Genomic DNA, 17,451 nt, shown 5'->3' with positions numbered 1-17,451 from the left:
CTGTAGCTTATTTCCTATTGGCCGCTGCCTGGGCTCTGCCGTCGTCTGTCGCTTGGTCCCTGTCGCCTGTCTGTCCGTCTGTTCTGTACTTCGTAAGGGCTTTTCTAATGTAAAGAGAGCGAAACGTGCGTTTTCTAGTTGCCTTTTCTGCAACTGTACCGGTTTTAACGAATATCACGAAAGAGTGGGTCAAGCAAATATATAGGGGAGAGTGGGGTAATGTCGTCAGTGGGGCAAAGTCGTCACTCGCTATTATCTTAAAAAATATAAGGGCTACCAACCCAATTTTTTTAGCGTAAGTGTATTGCACTATTCCTACATTACCGACGGAGTTTGGTAGAATTATAGGTTATGTGTAATTATTTATTCATCAGAAAGTGTTTCGGAGCCTCAAAAGTAATTTTTCTCCGGCGCAGAACTTTTTTTCTTCCAAGTACATTTTTGATTAAAGAAGTATAAAGGTGAGTTATTATTGATGAGAAATGTTTGGCGAACACGAGATGGTAGGTTGTGTAACACCTGATTCGAGTTTCGATTTGTTATTCATGTTTTTATCAAAAAATGTCGCGTGGGGCATTGTCGTCACTCAACGGGTGGGGCAAAGTCGTCACTGTATTATTTCAGACTGAAATACAAACTCGTATCAATTTATTATTGTTTTGTGATTGTTTATGTAAAGTATTAAATATAAAATATAATTTCTCCAAAATGTTCTTCAAAAAAAAATAAAATTCTAAAAAAGAGGTCGCCCAAAGAAAAATCTTTAAGAAATTCTGATTTTTGCTTTCTATCCTTCACTTAGATCTGAATGTGTCAAATTTTTGCAAAAAATAGGAATAGTGTTCCACTTTTTTATATGTATGAATATCAATAAATGTGTGTTTGACAAGTTGAAATAGTTTTGTGCACATGGGTACCTATATTTGCATTCATTATTCTATATGACGACTTTGCCCCAGGGGGGTGACGACTTTGCCCCACGATTTTTCAATTTTCCAATTTTGCCTTCTTTCAGATAACAGTTTCGTATTAATAAACAAGTGAGAGGATGTCCGAAATACTTACTGCATTTAATAGCCAGATCTTTTCCGAATCCAACCATGTATATTACATGATAAAAATAAGTTATTTTATCAACAAATTACGCAATTAAAAAAAAAGTGACGACAATGCCCCACTCTCCCCTATATATGGGTGATTCCATATCAGATTTACAGTCGATATCGGGAAATTCGATGAGATATTTTTTTCATGCTCTTTATCGAAAATAAATCGACACGTATTTTTTATTTGGCTCAGAAAATTTTTTTGACAAAGTTATGATTTTTTGAATTTTTGATGAACTGCCCTTTTTTTGATGACAGTCGCGTTTTCCAGCCCCAATAACTCGAAAACCGTACGTCGCAGAAAAAAATGAATAGGAAGTAAAAATTTCATCCTTCCTTCTTCTTTGCAAAACTTTCGTGAAAAAATTTTTTAAACAATTTTTCACCACAAAAAGTTCAAATGTTTATAACAAATTCATTTTTCTCCAACTTGGACATTTTTGATTTTTTTTTTTTTTTTTTCACAATAAATCCTTCAATTTCTTCTGATGAACATACTAAAATTTCAGAATGGTATCAAAATTAGTTTTTGAGTTATAGAATTTTAAAGATTATCATGCACGGTTCGCGCGCTCGGTCTCAGGGCGTGCGCCGACCAACGACTCTAACGAGCGTCAATTCGCTTCGCGCGCGCATAGTAAGGGTCAATAAAATGAATTTTTAATGCTATTTAATTCTATAACTCAAAAACTAATTTTGATACCATTCTGAAATTTTAGTATGTTCATCAGAAGAGTTTGAGGGATTTATTGAGATAAAAAAAAAAAAATCAAAATTGTCCAAATTGGAGAAAAATTAATTTGTTATAAACATTTGAACTTTGTGTGGAGAAAAATTGTTTAAAAAATTTTTTCACGAAAGTTTTGCAAAGAAGGAAGGATGAAATTTTTACTTCCTATTCATTTTTTTCTGCGACGTACGGTTTTCGAGTTATTGGGGCTGGAAAACGCGACTGTCATCAAAAAAAGGGCAGTTCATCAAAAATTCAAAAATCATAACTTTGTCAAAAAAATTTTCTGAGCCAAATAAAACAAATACGTGTCGATTTATTTTCGATAAAGAGCATGAAAAAAAATATCTCATCGAATTTCCCGATATCGACTGTAAATCTGATATGGAATCACCCATATATACATGTATATTATATGCATAATAATTCATATATTTATTAATTTTATTCTATGTCAAGTGCAAGGGCGGAGAATATATATACATATTCAAATAAACGTGCAAATACGAAAAGTTTTCTGGTTTTACCATTTTTCTTTTCCTCGAAACCGCGTGTTTCGTACATATATATCATACATAACTAGGTGTACACTGTACCGCCCGATAGTAGTCGGGGCTTCCAAGCTATACATATGCATTTACGCGAAAGCCATGTGCGATGAAAAGCATGCGTTTTCAGAGAGAGTAACGGAACCATGTGCTTTGGGGACAGGGTGGGGTATTAATGGTGGGGTTAGCTTGAAACGGAATTTTAGGCAAAGCAAATAGCCAAAAGCGTGTGATCTAAGAATATACTACCCTAACCTAAGATGATGGCAATAAAACAAAACCACGCGTCGGCACCTTGGCGGGTTTTTAATCTACCAATAGTGGGTGATCTTTGGAGATCCCCAACTGCTCCCACTGGCCCCCCAGTTGTCCCTGCTCGGGCGCCACTGTAAGGATGTCTCTGGCTATGCCGGGGTGAAGCCTCAGCGGTTCCAGGGGTGTCCTTCACAGAAAATTTATAAGAAGTCTATGAAAGGACACTGGAGGTTCGTGGGCGACGTGGGTGACGCATGGTAATTGAGGGGGAAGGGCACTGGTGGCGACAGGAAGGATGGTCATTGCCTAGTCGGAGTAGCCGCCCCCAATCGCAGCCGACCCAGTGCGTGGTAAAAATTCCAGGCACACTGGGTGGCAGACGACGGGGCTAGCTCCCACCGAGGTAGCTGCTAGCGTGGTAAAAATTCCAGGCGCCATAGCTACCAGGGCAGGGCGGAAAGGGGGGGGATCTGTGCCGATGTCGCTGCCGGCGAGCCTGATCTCTGGATTTGGCGGTCGAGAGGACCCAGTCGCCTCCACCGTAGCCAGTCCCGTGCGTGGTAAAAATTCCAGGCACACGGGATGGCTGACGAGGGAGGGCGGAATCGGAGACGGAGAGAGAGAGGGCGGGAGCCCGATCGGAGGAAGGCTGATCGCTGGGAATCGGAGTAGCCCCTGCCGCCGCCGACCGAGCGCGTGGTAAAAATTCCAGGCACGCTGGGGGACGGGCGACAGGGACCCAGATAGCACCCGCCGAGGTAGGTGATGGCGTGCTAAAAATTCCAGGCGCCATACCTACCAGGACAGGGCGGAAAGGGGTGAACTATGCCATGCTTGGGTACCTGCAGGGTCACTTGCCACGGAGAGGGGGGGGGAAACTATTGACGGTGCCGATGCTGGTGTTTCGCTGGATGAACGTGAGTATATGAGCATGTGTGTGTGTATGTTTTTTTTTTTTTTTTTTTTTTTGAACTTTCACATAGACGTTGGCGTACCGCAGTACACTCAAGTGGCCCTTGTGAAACCAGGACTGTTCCTGTTTAGTTGCGCGTCTCACTGCCCCCCGGAACCACCGTTTGGTATTACCTCGGGGGGGAGTATAGCCCTAGTGGCTCCTTCCTAAGACTTGCTCCTCGCGTCTCAGTTCCTTCATTACGCTGTATGCCATTTTTGCAGCTGCATCCCAGTTTGCGACGCTTGCCAGCATGTTACTGACCAGGTTCTCTGATGTCAGCGGCTCGCCGCACTGTCTTTCCAGATCGTCCCTCTGCCCGGAAAACCTTGGGCAGGTGAAGATGACGTGCTCGGCATCTTCTGGGCAACTAGTGCCACATCTTGGGCAGGACGGGTCTTCCGCGTGCCCGAAGCGGTGGAGGTACGCTCTAAAGCAGCCGTGGCCGCTTAGAAATTGGGTCAGGTAGTAGTTCACCTGCCCGTGCGCCCTGTCTACCCACGCCTCAACCCGTGGGATGAGTTTGTGCGTCCATCTGCCCCTAACGGAGCATTGCCATCTTCGCTGCCACTCGGCAAGGGATCTCTTCCTGTTTTCCTCTGGGGAAAGCTCGTGTGCACGTGCGAGCTCGCGTATGCTTACATCAAATGGCATCATACCGGCCAGAACTTCGGCTGCATCTCCTGAGACCGTACGAAACGCGCTGACGATTCTCAGGGCACAGGTTCTGTAGACCGCTCTAACCTCTTTTGTGTAGGTCTTATTCGCTGTGGCGTCTGCCCAAATTGGTGCCGCATAGGTCGTTATCGACCTTACCACGCTGCTCAGTAGCCGTCTACGCAGCTCTTTGGGCCCTCTCGTATTTGGCATGATACGGGCCAATGCTGAACAGGCTATCGAGGCCTTCTGGGCTGTGTACTTCAGGTGTTCCTTGAAGGAGAGCCTATGATCCAGGATTATTCCTAGATATCGGAGGTGAGGCCGAGATCTGATGGCTGTGCCACCCACTGTGAGAGTTACGCTCTCCACGACCTTTCTGGAGCTTATGAGCACCGCCTCCGTCTTGTGCTCTGCGAGGCTAAGACCGGCATTTGCCAGCCATTCGCTCGCCTGCCTGATCGCCTCGTTAGTAATAGCCTCCAGCTCGTGCGTATGTTTGGCTACTGCTACAATGGCAACATCGTCTGCGAATCCGATCATCTTTACACCGGATGGGAGGCTCAAACGGAGGATCCCGTCATACATCAGGTTCCACAGTGTCGGCCCAAGGACCGATCCCTGCGGAACTCCTCCCGTCACTCTATATGTTTTAGGTCCGTCATTGGTCTCGTATCGTAGCACACGCTGGCTAAGGTAACTTCCTATAATTCGTGTTAGGGTTGGATCTATGCTCTTGTTGACCAAGCATTCTATAATCCTTGCCCAGCTCGCCGAATTGAAAGCATTTTTGACGTCTAGCGTCACCACCAGGCAGTACTCCTTGGTGCCCCACCGCCACCGTTTACCTTCGATCGCTCTAGCGGCCAAATTTACGACTTCTTGGATGGCTTGCTTGGTAGAGCGAGCTTTCCTGAAGCCGAATTGGGAGTCAGAGAGCCCTCCTGTGCTGCTGATTGAGGCCTCTAGTCGGGAACATATGACCCGTTCTAGAGCTTTGCCAGCGGTGTCTAGCAAGCAGATCGGTCGGTATCCTGAGGGGTCTTCAGGCGCTTTGCTTCCCTTTGGGATCAAAACTAAGTTCTGTCTCTTCCAGCAGTTGGGGAACACCCCTTCCGAGATGCCGGGGGCTTTCCCTGGTTTTATACGCCGCGCTGCTATCAGGACCTCTTCTTCCGTCACTTGTTGGGGGGGTGATCTCGTTCCAGTTTGCATGTACCATCCTGTGTGTGTATGTGTAGGCGTGTAAGTGTGTGAGTGGATGAGAGTGAGTGTAGGTGTGCGTGTGTGGGTGTGTGCGAGAAGGTGTAGCTTACCCCATATAATAAACGGGAATGTAGGGTGGGTTTGGTGTATTTATGTGCGTATTTATTTGTGTATTTATTTGTGTATTTGTTTGTGTATTTATGTCTTAACAATTGAGTTTCACGTTTCAATGTCAGAATTATTGTTCCTAAGTGTCGATCGGGCACTACGTTGCGGCCGGCGCCGTTGCTCTGGGAATTTTCCACTCGTAATTAAGTTTCACTCGCGTCTTTTAACTTTGGGTTGGTTAACTGATCGCCTCGGAAGTTCGGAGTCAACTCCCCGAATCGTTTTCGCTGACCTCCTTGCCAGCCTCGGGCGAGCTTCGCTGCTCTGCTTGCGCCGACCCTTCGGCAGGGCTATTGTTGTTGAAGGTGGCAACCTGTTTTTAAGGTGGGGTAGGTTGTGGCTTTGTGACTTCGTCACAATTTCAAAAATTATACTTTTCTGATGAAACAACGATTTTATCATATTTTTCCGTTCATTATATATCGATTTTTCGATCTTACCTATGTTAGCTGTATGATATACATAGTTGTCCGGTTTTTGTGAAATTTTTTTCTCGATTCAAGGATATTAAAAATAATCGATCTTCTAAAAATCATGGTGGTGGGATAAAACACAACGGCGTTATAAATTTTTTTTCATTAGTTTTATACCCTTGCGGAGCAAAAGGGTATTATAATTTCAGTCAGAAGTTTGTAACGCAGTGAAGGAGACACCTCAGACCCCATAAAGTATATATATTCTTGATCAGCATTACGAGCAGTGTTGCCAACTCTGAGTGTTCATTTATAGCAGTGGAAGCAAAAAAAATTAGCCAAAAATAGCTCAATTTCTTCAAAAATTGTAAATTAAAATAGCCGTTAGTTTTCAATAATAAAATCTTATATTTTTGTACATTCAGTGCAGTGTTGCCAACTCTGAGTGGTCATTTATAGCAGTGGAAGCAAAAAAAATAGCCAAAAATAGCTACATTTCTTCTAAAATAGTAAATTAAAATAGCCGTTAGTTTTCAATAATAAAATCTTATATTTTTGTACATTCAGTGTTGATTATTTAATGATTCTTCTTCGCTAAGCAAATTTCTTAAAATTTGCCCAATTTCTACCTCCTCGGAACTTAAATACTTTCCCAGTGTACCAATCTGTGAAAGGCACTTATGGGCGATATAAAGTTTCACAACTTTGCATTCAATGTGCACTTACAATATTTGCAAAATGCTTTTGATTTGTTAGTTAAATCTTTTGCAACACAGACCTTAAATTGGGGATCCTCCAACCAAGCATCGTGAACTTTTTGTTTATACATTTTAAGAAACAACCGCACAAACAAAATTATCGGTGAATTTGAATGTAGAGATGGTATCATTTCGAGCGCATCACGATGTTGAGAAAATACGAAGTAGCCAAAAGCTTCCAAAGCGTAAATAATATTTTAGTATTTAAAATACACAATTCGGTCACGCTGGGCGGTAAACGTGGTGTCTATGTATCAATAGCCACAAACAACGTCTCTATTGCCAATATACGATTTCCGAAAATTTATTTTGATGGTCGACGGTTTTTTAGTCGACTATAAATAAATAAACAATATCAAATATTACAAATTATTTAAAATAGCTAAAAATATAGGACATTTTTTTTATGAAATAGCCAACATAACAGGCTCCTGCAATATTGAGTGGTTTCTAGTTTTAGGTCATGCAAAATAGCCAAATCTGGCCAGAAAATAGCCAAGTTGGCAACACTGCTCAGGAGCTTTGAGCTCACGTCCTTTGTGATGATTGGCTTTAAAAATAAGTTTTAAACCGATGTCATAAACATTGACTTTAGTGAAACATTTAATTCTGCGAATTACTTAATATTGATGCGCAAACTTAAGTTTTCCTCTGGTGTGCCACCTGGGACCGTTACTTTTTACGTTTACCTGGTCATCAGGGATTGATTGCGCGATTTCGCGTACTTTTGTACGAAGCTAATATAAAATTGTGTCTACAATATTAATAAATTTACAATCCGTTCTGAAAAATTTTCGAAATACTTTGCCATTCCGCAAACAGTCACCTATTGGCTAAGTGGAAACATCTTAGAAAGAAAAACTTTTTTTGACGATATTGACGTCCTCTTAGACCAAGATAAACAATGTGTAGGAGAACGATTTGTTGACTGCACCGTCAACTTTAGTGACAAAATATTTATTTAGATAGTATGTTTAATGACCAAGTTCTGTCATTTTTAGCAAGTAGGGGAGATGTGGGGGTTGTGGGCATAGTTTTGTTTTTGGCTTATAATTACCGAACTAGTGCATATTATTTGGACATATGGGTATCTGTGTAAAGCTAGAGACCTAAGCTAACTAATTATGAAGAAACATACTTGATTTTGTCATGAAAAAAATTTCATATGGACTTTTGTAAAATCGTAATTTTCAGCTAAAATTTTTTTTTGGGGGGGTTGTGGGCACCCTGGGAAAAAATGCTGCAAACGGAATAATATGGAAAAAAAAACCGCAACCAATATCAACAAAATGACAATTTATTTATTTCAAAGACTACATAGGCGTTATTCATCGTCGGAAACACAATTTTGACATGTATAATGACTGCCCCGCAAGTCCACACATTTCGGATGAAAAATGAAGAATAAAGTGTTAAAATCTTAGTGCTAATCCCTCTCAGCGGGAGAGGATCCCTTTCCAAGAGCCTACGATTTCTACAATAATGTTCTAGAGGGTTCCAAACAAATTTTGAAAACAATTTTACAAGAAATTGTAGGTAAAAAAAAATTGGCCAAAAAAAAGGGGTGCCCACAACCCACCCAATTTTGGTGCCCACAACCAACTTTCGCAGGCATTTTAAGAAGTAATTAAAAAATGTGTTTGCATAAATTTTTTGGTTCAAATCGATATTGTTCCATTTAGTATAATGCTTTGACTAAATAAAAATGCATTACACTTACCTTTTTAATCGATTCACTTTAATTGATACACTATTGAAAATCTTTGAATAAAGTTTCATCACCTTTTCCAAGCACAAGAAAAACCAATTCGTTAATTTCAAAAAGCAAACGCGTTCGTTTACTTTGATATTTGGCATAAATCATACATAGGGTAATTGCTTGCGAATGACATTACCAAAAAAATTCAATCTTAATTTTGTGAAAATATACGTAGGGGTGCCCACAACCGACCCATGCCCACAACCCCCACTTCTCCCCTAATATTATCACTTCGAAAACTTGGTTGAGGCTTTAGAAATTTTAGCAAATATTGATGTGAGCTCCTCGAAAGAAGTTATAACCGTTTGTAAACATTTTTGTTGAAAAAATAGTCTCCAATTCTCAGAATGGTTTTTGCGAAAATTTCAGCTGTTGTATTGTCTTTCAAAGTCCTGCAGTTGTTGGCGGCGATTAAAATCTGTTTCCTTACCTACCTAAACTCGTATTACATGAAGGTTACCACCAAGATGCAGAACGTACTTATGTTCACCAAGATCGCTGCTCTGGTGATGATCATCCTCGTGGGTCTCGTATGGATGCAAATGGGCAACGTGGAGAATTTCAGCAGACCTTTTGAAAATACTGATAGTGATCCCGGCAAGATGTCAGTGGCCTTTTATTCCGGCATCTTTTCTTATGCTGACTGGAATTACTTAAATTTCATGTCTGAGGAACTCAGGGATCCCTATCGCAATTTGCCGCACGCCATTTACATCTCGCTGCCGCTGGTCACCGGTATTTATGTGCTGGCCAATGTGGCTTATCTGGCCGTGCTATCGCCCTCCGAAATGATTGCCTCCAATGCAATCGCTGTGACCTTCGGCGATAAGATTCTCTTGATCATACCCGTGATGGTGGCCATTTCTGCTTTTGGCGGTCTGTCCGTTCACATCATGGGCTCCTCCCGCATTTGCTTTGTGGGCGCCCGCAATGGTCATATGCCGGCTATTCTGTCGTACATCAGCGTTAAAAGCTACACTCCACTACCGTCGCTCGTTTTTCGGTGCTCTCTCTCCCTCGTGATGCTGGTTGTGAGCGACGTGTATGTGCTGATCACCTTCGCCAGCATTGTGGAATCGTTTTTTATAATGTTGTCGGTGTCGGCGGTTTTGTACTTTCGCTACACCCGGCCCTGCATGGAACGCCCAATTAAAGTCGCTATGTGGAAACCCGCCCTATTTGTCATTGTGTGCGCCTTTTTAGTCGTCGTGCCTATTTATGTGGCGCCCTATGAGGTCGGCATGGGGGTATTAATCACCGTAATTGGAATACCCTTTTACTATGTGGGTGTCGTATTGAAGAATAAGCCGAAATGGTGCACCGCACGATTGACTCATTGACCTTCACTTGCCAAAAGCTTTTCATATGCGCCAAAGGGGAAAATCAGAACTAAACTGCCTTCCAAAATTTACCAAAAGAAAAAACAAACAAACAAAAAACGTTGACCGAAAGTGTAATTTCATCGAATAGTAGCTTATAGTTTTCATTTAGAGCTTAGTTTTTATTTTGCACTGATTTTGTGTCGCGTGTGGCTCGACGCGGCTGAGGGACTTATTGCGGTACAGTGTGGAGCCCAAAGTTTTCATTTGAAACATAAAAAAAAAATTTTTTATTATTCAGCAAGGTTCCCCCGAGTGCATGAATGTCTGCAACTTCAAAAAATTCGATTTTAAAATATTGAAATCACGTCTTGAAAAAAAAGTGCCATTTTTTCTTCTTTTTTTTTTTGCTGAATTGGGCTGAAAAGTGTATAAAATAACTTTTTTTTTTACAATTTCAGATATTCATGCACTCGTTCAATGTATAATCTGCAACACTTTTTAGAAATCAAAAATCGGTTCAGTAGTTTTTTCGTAAACGTGTACCGCGTTTTTAAAATCATAGTTTTGAGAAAAAACGATTTAAAGTTTTCATTTAGTGTGGGTCTTGAACTTGAGCGCGCTCGTTCAATCACTCATATTTTCCGTAATATTGAGAGTTGAGTCTTAAACCTTCGGGAATATACTCTCAAGACGTTATTCTATCGATTTATGAAAAAAAAATCAATTTTTTTAAATTTTACATGAGAAGCCCCCCCTAAAATGGAGTACATGGTTCTTCTGTATAACGCAGTTCTCAAACCAATTTGGAAATAAGGCTCCGAGCTATGGGGCAACGCATGCGTTTGTGACCTAGAAGTAATCGATCAAATAGAACTATGAAAAGTACACGATTAAGGGGGGCTTCTCATGTAACATGCCAAAAAGTAGTGGTTTTTTGGGAATTTTTTTCACTTGGAAAATGAAAACTTACACGAATAATTTTTTGCACATATTTGAAAACATGTTTAAAGTATGAGAAAAACATTTTTTGAAAATTCTAAAAAACAAAATGGCGGACTTATTCAAGGTCGCGTGTGGCTCGACGCGGCTGAGGGACTTATTGCGGTACAGTGTGGAGCAAAAAGTTTTCATCTGAAAAAAAACAAAAAAATTTTTTTGTATGCAGCAAGGTTCAACCGAGTGCGTGAATGTCAGCCACTTCAAAAAATTCGATTTTAAAATATTGAAATCACGTCTTGAAAAAAAGTGCCATTTTTTCGTCTTTTTTTTTGCTGAATTGGGCTGAAAAGTGTATAAAATAACTTTTTTTCACAATTTTAGAAATTCACGCACTCGTTCAATGTATAATCTGCAAAACACTTTTTAGAAATCAAAAATCGGTTCGGTAGTTTTTCCGTAATCGTGTACCGCGTTTTTTAAAACATAGTTTTGAGAAAAAACGATTTAAAGTTTTGAGTTAGTGTGGGTCTTGAACTTGAGCGCGCTCGTTCAATCACTGATATTTTCCATAATATTGAGAGCTGAGTCATAAAACTTCGGGAATATACTCTCAAGACGTTATTCTATCGATTTATGAAAAAAAAAATTTCGATTTTTTTTAAATTTTACATGAGAAGCCCCCCCTTAAGCTACACGCTCACCCGAATAGGCTTGCGCGGTCCTTAGCCTGGACACTAGCCATACACGACTCCGGCGAACCTCCCCACCCAGCAACAATAGCAAGGGACGTTCTTCTAAAAACGTACTTTTAACTAATTAAATATATGTATTAATTATGTTTTATGTAGGGGAATGTCGTCAGGGTTGGACACACTTTCGACCCTTGCCCATAATTATCGTTTTAATAAGAATTAAGATCATTTGCGCAAATAGTTTGAAAGGTAAAGGTAAAAGGTATGTCTGACAATGAGCATTATGTTGTGAAATGAAAAACATAGAAATGGCGAGTATTTAAAAAAAAAAAAAAAAAAAGGTAGTCAGGCTTGGCCACTGTAGTCATGGTTGGACACTTGAATTGCTACTTTAGAAAAGTAGCAATAAAAGAGGACATTATGCATGGATCAGGTGTATTTTATGTCTTTCGACTCTTTTTCATTATGAACAACAAATTTTACAACCAAGTATGAAAAAAAATTAATCAGATTCGCAATTAGGACAAACAGGACAGCATTATGCAAGTCGACTTTACCTCTTTCCGTCGTTCGCTTGTAGCGTGAACCTCTTCAAGGGGAGAAAATAAATTATTACTCAAAGGATTTATTTTTTTTACTTACTTACTAATTAATTCACTTTTTGTTGAATCAAGTAATTAATTACCAAATTTAATTATTCATCCAACTCATACTTTATTTTTAGAACTTTAATCTATTTCTTTAATTATTATGTAGGTATATTTGTTCACAATATAGAAAAAAATTATTTCATTGAATGTATTTACATGTTTTGTAGTGAATAACTGTAAAAAACATTGGAAAAATTAAAATATTCTGACAAAAGGGAAAAAACCAAGGGTGTCCAACCCTGACAACATGAGTCATAACCCTACCGCACAACATAACCACCAAATCGCTTTATTTAGAACAAATTTTTTTTAGGATTTCGTTAAGGGGGAACCACTTAACGTATTTTTAAACTTATCCTGCGGATGGCATATTTTCCGCTGAATTATGCCACTTTTATTGCGCGTTCTCCAATACTTTTTTCGTCACTATCACAACACTATGTCAACAAAACAGGAAAATTAACAGTTTTGGGATGCGGCTTGGCATGAAAAGTTTCCCACAGTGGAAACAATTAACACCACATTCGCACACAGATGGCGATTGTTGGTTTATTAGAAAAATTGCAAGTGTCCGACCCTGACAACTGTCCAACCCTGACGACATTCCCCTATATGCCACTAATTAAATACATGTTCCTGTTCCTTGAGAACTAGTGAGAAGTTCAAGAGGGGGCTTAGCTGAGGCCACCAGGCCGGTCGCAGGTTGCGGATAGCGAACGTCCTTCTTAGAAGGTTATTTGCAAATAAACGTAAGCTAATAAGAAACCCCGGACAAACAGCGGGTAACAATGGCCCGGTCTCTCACGGAGGGTTCAGGCAAGTGCCGACCGCCTGGCCTGTTCAACTATGCTTCACCCGGGAATGGTGGATCTCTGGAACTCGTGGGTTTAAATATGAAAAAGCAAACAAATACTAAATTACCGCAGGAGGACGTCCTCCCAGCCAGAGGACAACCAAATGATACACCAGAAAGCTTCAGCAGGATTTAAACGCTGATGAGGCACTGAGGAAGACAAAGGAGCCACGACCAGCGGCCCAAAGCACTGCACCTGGCAGCTAGCCAGAGAGGCAGCGGCACCTCCCTCCCTTGAGGCCTGATGAGCTGGCATAAGCAGCGTGCCGAAGGCGGGTGACAAGGGTGAGAAGCAGCAACCCTCCAGCTCTGCTGCTCCTCTCACCCGCACACACACTTCCTATGCTGATACCCCCAAGAGAGTAAGGCGTGCGGTACTACCAGGGGACTATCCACAGGAGGAGGTCATCATGGACGAGGTGATCACGTCGGCATGGGACACACCAGTCGCATTTAGAGGTATCTACTTTACCAAGACTCAGCGGACTGGCTGAGGGCGGTGGTGCGTGATTTAAGAGTGCCCAATGCCTACATTGGGCTCTCTCCTGAGTATGAACCCGTTCCTATAACACTATGATCTGATCCCTGGTAGGTGTGGAAACTTATCAAAAGAACTCGCCTTAATCTCACGACCGTTCACATACGAGTTCAGTATGGTTCAGGATCCTCGGGTAAAAGAGCGAAGCTCATTACAGCATAGAAACAGCTACAAAAGTCATACCATAGCGTAGTATACGGACAGGTCCCTAACACACCAAAGCTCTGGCCTGGGAGTGATAGGACCACGAATCAAGTACCATGAGTACACCAATACACTAGCATATTCCAAGCTGAGGTATGTGCCATAGGACGGTGTGTAGAGCTCGTATACGGAAATGGATCACGTGGGTCCATTTGATATTAAAAAATATACTGGAAAAGCGAAAATGATATGTCTTAGTGTTTGTATGCCCTTCCATCAAGGCCATCCAGCTCGAGCCAACATCCGACTTGGCGACCGAGAAAGTTTTTGTCGCGCTCGATTGGTTCGACTCCAAAAGTGGGTGTCCTGTACAAATCCATTCCGATAAAAGAAAAACTTTTGTTGGCGCTGCCACCTGTCCCATAATTTCTTGCAGGCCGTAAAAAAGTATGTGACTGATGCCTTTAGCCAACAGAATTCTCATGGCAATTCATACCTCCTGGGGCATCCCATATGGGAGGCCAAAGTTAAGAGCTTTAAAACGCTCTGTTACAATCCCACAACTATCAGAAAGTACACCTTCGAAGAACTTTCACAGCAAGTCTTAATTTCAAGTCGTTTTTTCCCATGTGTGATGATCCGATCTTTTAGCTCTAAAGACAACACCTAAAGTCCGTTCATCAGGAATTCCGCTAGCGACGGAAGGACGAGGATATTGAAGAACTCTACAATCATAGGCCATCTGGTGCTTTTGTCTACATAGTAAAAGTCTGCTAATTCATAGAACCTCATCTCTCCGACGACGCAGACGTTAATGGATTATCTTGAAAAAAAAAATTGATATGCGTTGTAAAGATAATAATTTTCTCGAGGTAATCAAAAAGAGTTTTAAAAAAATTTGTTTTTTTTTCTATTTTGGGAGCACATGAAAGTGAAAAGTTCGATTTTAGTTCAAAAAATCGCTGCTAATTTATTTTTTAACAAGAAAGGAAGCTAGCTTCGGCAATCCGAAACTTATATACCCTTGCAGTTACTAAATATGACGAACAAAATACATAAAACCTAAAGAGCATCGAAGCTATAACGATTTTTCTATAGTGCACAGTGGGCGATTTGGTCTCGCTAGCGGCATTTAATTAATAACTTCTAAACTAAAATAGATATCTTCAGTCGGTTTTTTTTCACCGATCAAAAAAAAATCATACAATTTTTTAAGTTAAAAAAAGGTTTTTTTTAATACTTTTTTTTTTTTTTTTTAAATTAAAAAAAAATATTTTTTAATTTTAAATTTTGATTTATTTTTATGTTTTTTAAACTTCAATTAATATATTCCATAAACAAACATAATTTAAAAATGGCTAGAATTTTATTCAGAATCATCGGAATCAGACGGCGGCATAGTAAAAATACTAAAATATACTAAAAAAGATCCCTTTTTGCTACTGACATTGTGCCTTAAAAGTACCATAGTTTGAAGGCTAGCAGGTACTAGCAGTTCATATTACACACATTGGACGCCACTGATTCACACTTTCGGCTAATAAAAGAGTTAGACTGAATCCACTTGAATCAGGTAAGTTCTTCTCCACGAAAGACAGGTGTACGCTAATCCGGGCTCGTTGTTAATACACTGAATTGTCACTACGTTTTATGAGCTACACATTTATAGACCGGTCACAAACATTAATTTTTTTTGTAATGCATACCTTGAAATTAATAAAAAACCAAACTTTTAATAAATTCGCTAAAAATTGTAAATTTCCGAGGAACTTGAATTCGATGCACGCAAACAGGTAACATTTTGTAAAGTTCTTTGCAAAATCATTTACTGTGTTTGTCCGTTCACAGCTGATGATCAGCTCATCGTAGAGCTTTTAAAATGCTTGGATAAATCTAATCAAAGTATCTATTATCGAATTGTGAAAAAAAATCATCGCTTTTTGAAAGTTGAAATTTGAATTAAATGCCGCTAGCGAGACCAAATCGCCCACTGTGTAGTGGTCCGATTTTGATGAAATTTAATTTGTAACTCAAGACTCATTAGAAAACTCTATATTCCAAAAATTATGATTGTCTGATGAAAAACAACGAGGTTATAATTTTATTTCCGTTATTTCTATACAAATTTTTCGATCTTTCCTATGGCAGCTATATGATATAGTACTCCGATTTTTATGAAATTTTTTTTTCAACTTAAGAGTATTTAAAAAACTTGTATGTTCCAAAAATCATGCTCGTGGGTTGGCAAGAAAGTCATGTCCTTTTTTTCCAATATTTTCAAAGATGATTTATTTATATCAGGACTTATAATTAATCAATTATGTATTGGCCGTTTTGTTCGACCACTAATGACCATCTCTCGGGCAGCTGCACAATTCCTCGCTCGAAGAACTTTTGGTCTTTTCCAGCAAAGAATCGAGACAAGTGGTTTTCGACAGCCTCATCTGAATCAAAGTTTTTACCATTCAAAGAGTTTTGAAGAGAGCGAAACAAATGGTAATCTGAAGGTGCTAAGTCTGGACTATAAGGTGGATGTGGTAGCACTTCCCAATTCAGCTCCGTTAATTTTTGCCGAGTGAGCAAAGATGTGTGGGGCCTAACGTTGTCATGGTGAAAGACTATACCCTTCCGATTAGCTCGTGCCGGCTCCTTTGCGACAGTACACATCTGAATTGATGGTTTCATTCCGTCCCAGCAGCTCAAAGTGCACTACACCCTTCCAATTCCACCAAACAGACAGCATAACTTTCCTCTGATGGATATCGGCCTTTGATGTGGCTTGGGCTGGCTCATCTTTCTTGCTCCATGATCTTTTTCGTTAGACTTTATTATAAACAACCCACTTTTCGTCGCCAGTAATGATCCGCTTCAAAAAAGGATCGTTTTTAATCCGTTGCAGCAGAGAATAGCAAATGTTGATACGCTTAGTTAGGTGAATTTCCTTTAAGTTATGCGGAACCCAAACATCGAGCTTGCTTACGTAGCCATGTTTCTTCAAATGGTTTTCAACCGTTGTATGCGACACTTTGAGCTTCTCTGACATCTCCCGCGTTGAATAACGCCAGTTTTCATCCAGCAAAGCCTGAATTTGTTCGTTAAAAACGGCCGATGGTCGACCAGAACGTGGGGCGTCTTTAACTCCAAAATCTCCAAGCCTGAATTTGGCAAACCAGCGCTGACATTGGCGATCACTCATGGCATCTTTACCATACACTTCGCACAATTTTTCGCGAGCTTCGACCGCTTTTTTTCCTTTTGGATGTAAAAAAACAAAATATGCCGAAAATGCTCACTTTGGTCCTCCATGTTTAATTTGCTATAGCTTCCACAAATGTTATCGAATAATTAACAAATTTTCGTCGATAGTACCTAAGACAATAAGATTTAAAACGATACTAAAAAGTATGACCCTGGTGCTCGATCAGTCGTAAATAAATTAGATTAAAAACGATTACTAAAAAAAAACGACATGACTTTCTTGCCAACCCAATATATATTTTTTATCTCTCCTATGGCAGCTATATGATAGAGTTATCCGATTTTGATCAAATTTAATCCGAATTTCAATAGCAGTTAGAAAACGCCATCTGAAAGGAATCAAGTCGATCTGATCAAAAACAACGGAGTAAGAATTTTTTATTTCATTCTCTTGTATGGGAGCTATCCGATATAGTCGGCCGATCCGGCTCGTTCCGACCTATATACTGCCTGCAACAACTACACAACTTTTGGGAAAGTTTCAGCGAGATAGCTTTAAAACT

At 40.2% G+C, this 17,451-nt stretch overlaps 1 protein-coding gene and 1 pseudogene across 1 annotated transcript in view; one reads left to right on the top strand and one right to left on the bottom strand.

Moving 5' to 3' along the window:
* The window catches only part of LOC108098848 (protein argonaute-3), a 209,061-nt gene that overhangs the window by 11,773 nt on the left and 179,837 nt on the right, over positions 1 to 17,451 (bottom strand).
* LOC108086368 lies at positions 8,900 to 9,945 on the top strand (annotated as a pseudogene).

This window comes from Drosophila ficusphila, unplaced genomic scaffold, assembly GCF_018152265.1.
Source record: "Drosophila ficusphila isolate 14025-0441.05 unplaced genomic scaffold, ASM1815226v1 contig_470, whole genome shotgun sequence".
Classification (NCBI taxonomy): Eukaryota; Metazoa; Arthropoda; class Insecta; order Diptera; family Drosophilidae; genus Drosophila; species Drosophila ficusphila.
This window is presented reverse-complemented; position numbering and strand designations above follow the sequence as displayed.